The sequence below is a fragment of the Equus asinus genome, chromosome 5 (genome assembly GCF_041296235.1).
Source record: "Equus asinus isolate D_3611 breed Donkey chromosome 5, EquAss-T2T_v2, whole genome shotgun sequence".
NCBI classification, from domain to species: domain Eukaryota; kingdom Metazoa; phylum Chordata; class Mammalia; order Perissodactyla; family Equidae; genus Equus; species Equus asinus.
Window position 1 is genome coordinate 21,535,769 of NC_091794.1, and position 8,080 is coordinate 21,543,848.

General features: G+C 42.8%; 1 pseudogene; it reads right to left on the bottom strand.

Moving 5' to 3' along the window:
• Nucleotides 1-6,862: 6,862 nt before the first annotated feature.
• On the bottom strand, nt 6,863-7,168 carry LOC123285571 (cyclin-dependent kinase 2-associated protein 1 pseudogene; annotated as a pseudogene).
• Between the last annotated feature and the right edge of the window lie 912 nt (nt 7,169-8,080).

Here is an 8,080-nt window from a genome sequence, read left to right on the forward strand (position 1 = left end):
CAACCCAGACACTCACTTTGATGTTGGAATTAGCAATGTGGCATTGACAGAAGTAATTACGTCTATGCTGCTTAGCGTTAAAAAAAAAAGTCATGCTCTCAGTCCTATAAAACTGAGACCGTTTCCCTAGCCTTGTTTCATGCAAGAAGAATGCCTCCTTCCTGAGGGCTTCACAGATCTTCTGAACTCTGGAGGCCCTGGATAGGAGTGGAGACCTCTGAGGGAATGTAGGTCTGCCTGAGGGTGGGGCTGTTCTGAGGAAGCAGTTGGAGTGGGTACCAAATAAGATATTTCTTCCGAGGTTCCACACATCAACCCTCTCCTTTCATGCTTGGAAAATATGTGCTGAGCAAATCAAGCAACAATAGCTTCAGTCAGGCCAATGAATGATGTTTCTCAAGATGGATTTAATCATTGGAATGCTGCACGAAAGTTGAAGTCTCAAAATGAATTCATTCTGCTTTCCAAACTTTAGGACCATGAGAAGTAAAGCCACAAAGGGAACTCAGAGTGGGTGACTGTGTGTCATTCCATAGTGAAGCTGGGAGGATCTTTGGAGGTCTTCTCTTCAGGTTCTGAGCTGGGAGCAGGAAGGGCTGTTTCTTTCCCTATAGCCCTTCCTGTATCTCCCGGAACATTTGCCATGTTTGGAAAAACCTCATTTAGATTTATATAGACAAGAAAACCAACTCATCTAAGAAAACATTGACAGTCCTCTGTTTAGGGTTCTAAGCATCTCTTTTTTCACTGTGCATCAGATGAAATATCCATTATAACGTGAAAGGGATCACAGTTTGAAAGTAGGAAACAATGGAAGGGGCCATGATCTCTGTCAACAGGGCAGCAAAATGAAGGTGTGTAAATGGGGCACTTGACCCTTTCATCATTCAACATTTAGGGGGCTTCTACCATGTTCCATGCCCTGTGCTGGTCATGAGAGATGTAGATGGAAAATATACAGCTTGGAACCAGAGGTTGGTGGAGGGAGACAAAGAAATACATAGCTGACTGCCAGCCAGGATTATAAACTTAACGACAAGTAAGGAGTGCTGTGGGTACACGTAAGGGGTCAGGGAAGCGATCCCAGAGATGGTGTCATTTAAGCAGGTGGGAGTCACCTAGGTGAAGGGTGTGGTTGGTGAATGGGTGTGGAGTGGGGACTCCAGGCCAAGGACAATTCAGAGGCTTGAGGGAAGAGAGAGTCCCTACTGGAAGCAATTTAATCGGGCTGGAGTAGAAAGTGCCAGCTTGGGGAGTGTTAGCAGAGGAGGCTAGAGAAGCGTGCATGGAGGAATCCATGTTAGGAATTCTTTGGTCAGGAGCAGCAGCCACCTCAAGGCCAGGTCTAGAGGTACAGATACCCCCGCCAGTGGAGTCTCGCTTAGCCTTAGCAAGCAAGCTCCTCCAGCCTCCCGCTAACTCCAAACATGGAGAGCAGGCTCAGTAAGAAGCCAGCAGGCCCAGGGTGAGGTTTTGTTCTTGGCGGGGAGTGGGGTTTCACTTTTTGAACTCTGCATGGGCGTAAATGTGTCTACTTGTCACACGGTAGGTCCAGGGCCAGATTGAACTTTCCTCCAGGGCAGTAGGAAGTGCTCTAAAGGAATACATATGTAGAATGGAGCAACATGCCTTATTTCCATTTTTTTAAAAAAAGTGTCTTTCTACCAAAGGAGGGGAAGGAATTCATAAATAATTGATGCTCATTAGAGGTAAGCAGCAGCCTAGCTGGATTTCTGCCAGCCATTAGGGTATAAGTGGATAGCGCTAGCTTAAAGGTACAGTGTCAGGGTGAAGCCTCCTCCATGCCACCTGTCAAAATCTCTTCTCCAATTGGTCAAGCCTGTGATCTCACTGGGCCCCTTAAGATATCTCAACTCAGTACTCTGAGTCTCAACCTAGAGCCATCTTCCCTGTAGCTCTTCTCCGGCCTCTCATCTACTGTAGTTGGCATTCCACTCCCAGGATCCCTCCCATACCCTCCACACGAGACTCCTCATAGAATTCCATCAACTTTCAGAGCCAGAGGGAGCTCGCAGAACTTTTTCATTTAACAGCTGAGGAAACACAATTTACAGCTGAGAGCTGTTGAAGGAGGCCATTATCTGCAATGGGGGCTGAGTAACAGAGGAAGCCTGCAGCCAGAGAGGCCATGGAGCAGAGAGATGCTCAGAAAGGAGCAGAGATGAGTGACTGCAAAAGAGGAGCCCTAGGTTGCCTGGTTCTGTCCATTCTTGAGGTCCAGCTGCATTCCTGCTGGCAGGCTCTGCGAGACTCCCCTAGACCCTAATTACAAATTCCCTTTTCTGCTTATGGTAGCTTGAATCAGCTTCTGTTACATGTATGGCTGTTCCTTCACACACACAATGAATCAGAATTCAGGCATATAAGAGAAAGGGTGGCTCTCAAGCCGAAACTCTAAGTATTGATGTATTAGTGGCTGCTGTAAAAATAACCACAAACCTGATGGCTTAAAACAACAGAAATTTATTTTCTCATAGTGCTGGAGGCCAGAAGTCCAAAATCAGTCTCACTGGGCTGAAATCAATGAATAAGCAGGGCCCTTACTCATTCCACAGCCATGCTCCTTCCAGAGGCTCTGAGAGAGTCTGTTTCTTGACTCTTCCAGCTTCTGGTGGGTGCCACCATTCCTTGATTTGTGGCTATGTCAATCTCTTCAGTCTCTGCCTCTGGAGTCACATTGCCTTCTTGTCTTCTGTCTGTGTGTGAAACCTCCTCGCTCTTATAAGGACACTTGTGATTGCATTCAAGGCCCACCCAGATAATCCAGAATGATCTCCCATCTCAAGATAGTTGATGCAATCACATCTGCAAAGACCCCTTTTGCCAACATAACCTTCACAGATTCCAGGGGTTAAGATGTGGGTATCTTTTGGGGGACCACATTTGGGATATTTAACTAGGATTACTCAACTAGCATGCCTTCTTATGATTTCAAGGAACTTCCTGAAAATTTGGCTGCTTATTAGATTAAACTACGGTGTCAGAATATGCTGATCTGATCACCAAAGTATCCAGTTTGTTGGATCACTACATTTCTCATTATAAATGTAAAAATCAGAATTCTGGGTTTTTGGCTCGTTAGTTTTCATGAGTTCGGGTAATGCATATCGGGCTCTGAGATGTAAGCTGTCCGTTTTACAAGCTCAGAAAATTTTTCAGCACACTAATAGTGAACCCATACCTGAAGGGGCAGTCTAACTGAGTTGTAATCTCTTGATCCCAAATCCAAATTCCTAAGGAAGGAGTATCATTAGCCAAACCCGAGCCAATTTCCTACCCTGGAACAATCAACTGTGGCTGGGGAATAAGGTCCCTTTGAATGTACTGCTTTTATTTTATATTCATTAAGGAGGGATAGTCAGTCTCCTCAAAGTTGGGGAACGTGGCAAACAAAGGACATAATGTCTGTATTGTACTTTAACTCTCAGAAGGCATTCTATTTCCAAACGTCTTCTGTACTATCTGCTAAGTCTTCTTCTTGACTACACATTTGTGTGTATTTTCAGGATTCATGGTAAAACTCTACTTTCTCCTTCCTCCAGTGTATTCTTCTCACATCTACCAAATTAATCTCTATAAAATACCCTTGCTTTATAATCTATGATGTCTATTGCTCATATATTATCTTTGTTTTTAGCTTTTTGTATATTTTTCCTGTATTTTATTACTTAAAATTTTTAAATCAGCTCACTCTGTAATTACATACATTAATTTAAAAAGTAAACTCTCTCTGCCATAAATGAAAAACTGATGTCACTTTCCTTAAATGGAAGGTAATCATACAAATAAATACAGCAGGCTGTTAAATGAGGTTTCCAACAGTTTTGACTGAGTTTCCGACACAATATACAAGAAACAGTAGGTATATTATGAAAGTTAGTGTAAGATGGACTCCTCACATGCAAGTTTACAAAGGAAATTGTGGAGAACTGGTTCCAGGGTTTTTGCACTCCTCAGTCAGATCAATGATATTTAAAATGAGTCAGAATATGAAGGGAGAGGGGGCTCTGTGAGGGATCTCTTAGGAAGGATCTGGCGCTATGCTAGAGACCCAAGAGAGGGGGTACTGCTTTCTCCTCAGACCTAGTGTGAGAAGCTTCCTTGAGACCCCATGGAGAGCTATGAGGGCGTTCCCTGCCATTAGGAGATGTAGAGCAATGGGAACTGAATCCCACCTAAGAAAAGGTAGAAATGGCTGGGCTAGGATTGGGCTGCACTCCCGGTGTTTTGGGGACAAGGGAGGTGTGAATGTTTTCCGTGGACCAGATGTGGGCCACTTGGGACAAAGAGAACTGGAGTTGGGTCAGATCATCTTGGGTCTTTCCAGTTGAGTGGCCCGGAGGAACTCCAGTAAGAAGAATCTATGGGAGAATACTGGCTTTTTAGGGGCTTTGAAGGGAGTCAGTAGCCACTCAGACTAGAAATGCTTGCATTAAGTGTCCTGCAATGGATGGGGCTGGCCCAGTGGCATAGTGGTTAAGTTTCTGCACTCTGCTTCAGCAGACCAGGATTTGTGGGTTTGGATCCCAGGGGCAGACCTACACGCTGCTCATCAAGCCATGCTGTGGCAGCGTTCCACATACAAATGGAGGAAGATTGGCACAGATGTTAGCTCAGGGCCAATCTTCCTCACTAAAAAAAAAGTGTCCTGCAACAGGGAGTGAGAGAAATCTCCAAGAAAGTGCCCAGGCAAGAAGGAGTCAGGTTTGACCTACTTGGCCTGAAGAGCTCTCAGCCACCAGCCAGGAAATACTGTCCTCATGCATTTACCTCTTCTGCCCTCTGACCTCCCCTTTTCTAACCCTGAAAAGAAGTAGGACAGCAGCTAACAAGTGAAGGAGGAAGTGAGTGGAGAGAGCAGAAGCCAACCACACTCCCTGTCTGGAAGGCAGACAGCTGTCAAGTAGAGGCCTTGCCCAGAGGAGGGGGAGGAGATGGAAGGGTTGACTAATTTCTAGGACTTGACATTCAACTTACCAAATTAGGACTGTATTAGCACAAAGAAGACTCTAAGACCGTCTTTTACTTCAGAGCTGGCAAAAAAGGACGCCGGACCTGCTGGGATATTATCCAGTGGCAGTAAAAAAGCTTTCCCACTGGATAAAGTTCAAAGGAGACCTGGGAAACAAAATACAAAGTTGGATTTTGATTGTGTCATGGTCATACTTGTTCAACACTCTGCTTACATAAACATTGTGAAAACAAAGAAGTTATACCTTTAAAAGTTAAAGTTGAAAAACCAAGGACAATCAAATAGTAAAGACAATTTGTTTTTTAAATGCATACAAGAAAATAGCTGCTTAACTTACACGTGTGAAGAACTCCTTGGTCCAGGTTGGAGATTGGCCAGGTGGGTGACTGATGTTGCCCCTAAGCCTAGATGCTTCTGTGGTTCACAGTGGGTGGTGTCCCTGCTTGGTGGTGTGACACAGTGGGGGCATGTTGACAGTCCACCCCCATTTCAAAGCAATGTCAACATGGGAATGATAGCCTACATTAAAATAAATACTTTTTAAAATAAAAAAAAGTTCAGTGGTATGAAATCATCTTGCATACGACACTCTGCTGGAATCCTTGGGCCCCATCTTACCTCGAAGACTGTGTCTCTCCCTGTGCCCAGCCCGGCCCATCTGTGCAGGGCAAAGCCCCTTTTTCCTGTTCTCTGCTCCAGTCATATTCTCTGGGCTCTAATCCTCTAGTGGCTCAAATCTGCTCTTCCTTACAAACTCTTCTATTTCTTCTTTCAGTTCTATCAGTTTCTGCAGCTCTGTTGTTTGGTGCAAACATATTTAGGATCATTATATCTTTCTGGTGGATTGACTCTAATTATTATATAATGTCTCTTTCTGTCTCTGGTAAGTTGCTTTGCTCTGACATCTACTTTGTTATTAATATAGCCATTCCTGCTTTCCTTTACTTAATGTTTGCATGATATATCTTTTCCCATATTTCTACTTTCAACCTGCCTATATCATCATATTTGAAATGAGTCTCTTATAGACAGCACATAGTTGGGTCATGTTTTTAAATCCAATTTGCCAATTTCTATCTTTTAATTGATGAATTTAGATTATTTGCATTTAATGTAATCATAAATATGTTAAAGCCTAAGTCTTGCACTTAATTTTATTTATTTTAATTTTTTTGTTAATGAAAATAAGCTTTATTATATCAAGTAATAAATATACACAAAGATGAAAACAGTTTTAATCATTTTATTCCAGATGTTTTGATCAACTTACAGTAAACACAACTGAAATCTTATATAGTCTCAGAACAATATTGTTGTTTGGTTGGTTGCTCTTTCTTTTGTATTTATAACTTGTGCATTTTTAAACTGACTTCAAAGCACTCATAGTCATGCAAATGCTTAAGCAAAAAAAAAGTTACGTTACGCAGAATCTATAATGTATGGCCAACAAGGACTGGCTACTAAGTCAAGTGTGCTGTCAGTATTCATTAAAACCAAAATCCTTAGGGTTGTGTTGGCTTGCAAAAAGAAAGAAGGAACAATTCTGGTTACATAAGTATATTCAACAAAAAGATTATAGTGAGACACTGGTATCTTAGAGGCAAACTACAGTTTGCTATGTTAGACAACTTTTATGTGCATTTTTTTAATCAATGATTTAAAAAAAATACCTGAATAGTTTCTAACGACTTAAAGTACAAATCCTTATCAACTGCCAAACCTTTTCTGTAGGTTCAGCGCCTAGTGAACCAGGAGAGGGAAAAGCAAACAGTCACCATTTTGAAGATGTGTTTCATCTAAACAGAGGATACGAACTGTGACTTCTCATCTTGTAAAAAAACGGAGAGCCTTTCAAACCTGACAAGGTGGCTAGGATCTGGCCTTCTGCTCTGTTTCAGCCAAGCACCCCCTCCCCGGTCCTCTAGCATGAGCGATACCTCAGTGTAGATCACTTTCCAATCCTTCTATGATGGTCAGCAGCTTAGCATACTTGCTTTGAGGTATCTGGCTGTCCCCAGTTCACTGAGCACAGCCTAAGGATGGTGGCCTGTAGTCATTCAGCAGCAAGTAGTACTGTGAAAACATTGCCGTCAAGGTGAAAGGTGAGTGGACACTTGCAGCCTTGTGGAGGGAGGCCATGGGCCTGTGTGCAGTCAAGTTTAGTTTGTAAGACATGCCTTCCCCTGCCCCATATTAGTGGCAGATGACACCTGGGTGCAGTCAGGGGCAAGCCCGTGAGTGTGGCAGTGGCAAGGCTGGGCTGCTGGGCAGATTGCAATGGTGATATAGCTGTGGCTTAGGCCCAGCATCTGTATGCTGGTTTGTGAACTTCTCTGTGTGTTTGCCAAGCTCCTGAACACTTTTTTTTTTTTTTTTTTTTTGCTGAGGAAGATTTGCCCTGAGCTAACATCTGTTGCCAATCTTCCTCTTTTCATATGTGAACCTCTGCCACAGCACGGCCACTGACAGATGAGTGGTGTAGGTCCACACCCAGGAAACAAACCTGGACTGGCAAAGTGGAGCATGCTGAACTTAACCACTAGGCCACTGGGGCTGGCCCCCAACCACTTTTGAGTATTTCTGTTTTATTTTTTGTTTTCTCTTTCTGTTTTTCATTTCTGTGTTTTTTTGTTTCTTGCCTTCCTGTGGGATACTTGAACAATTTTTAGAATTCCACTTTGGTTTATCTGTAGTATTTTCAGTGTATCTCTTTGCATGGCTTTTTCAGTAGTTGCTATAAGTATCATGTTATATGTACTTAACTTGTCAGTCTTTTGCTGTCATCGTTTTACCAGTTCAAGTAATGTTGGAGAAGCCTTACCTCCATTCACGTCCCTTTACCTTCCCGCATTTATAACATAATTGTCTTAAATATTTTACATTTAGAACCACACCAGACAGTGTTATAATTTTTGCTTTAATTGTCAAACATAATTTTAAAAACTCAACAGAAGAAAAGGCGATCGTATTTACCCACATTTTTGCTGACCTTTTTTTCTTTGCTGTTGTTCCAACGTGTCTTCTTTGTTGTTTTCTTTCTGTTTAGAGAACTCTAACTAGCCATTCTTGTGGTGTGGGTCTATGGTG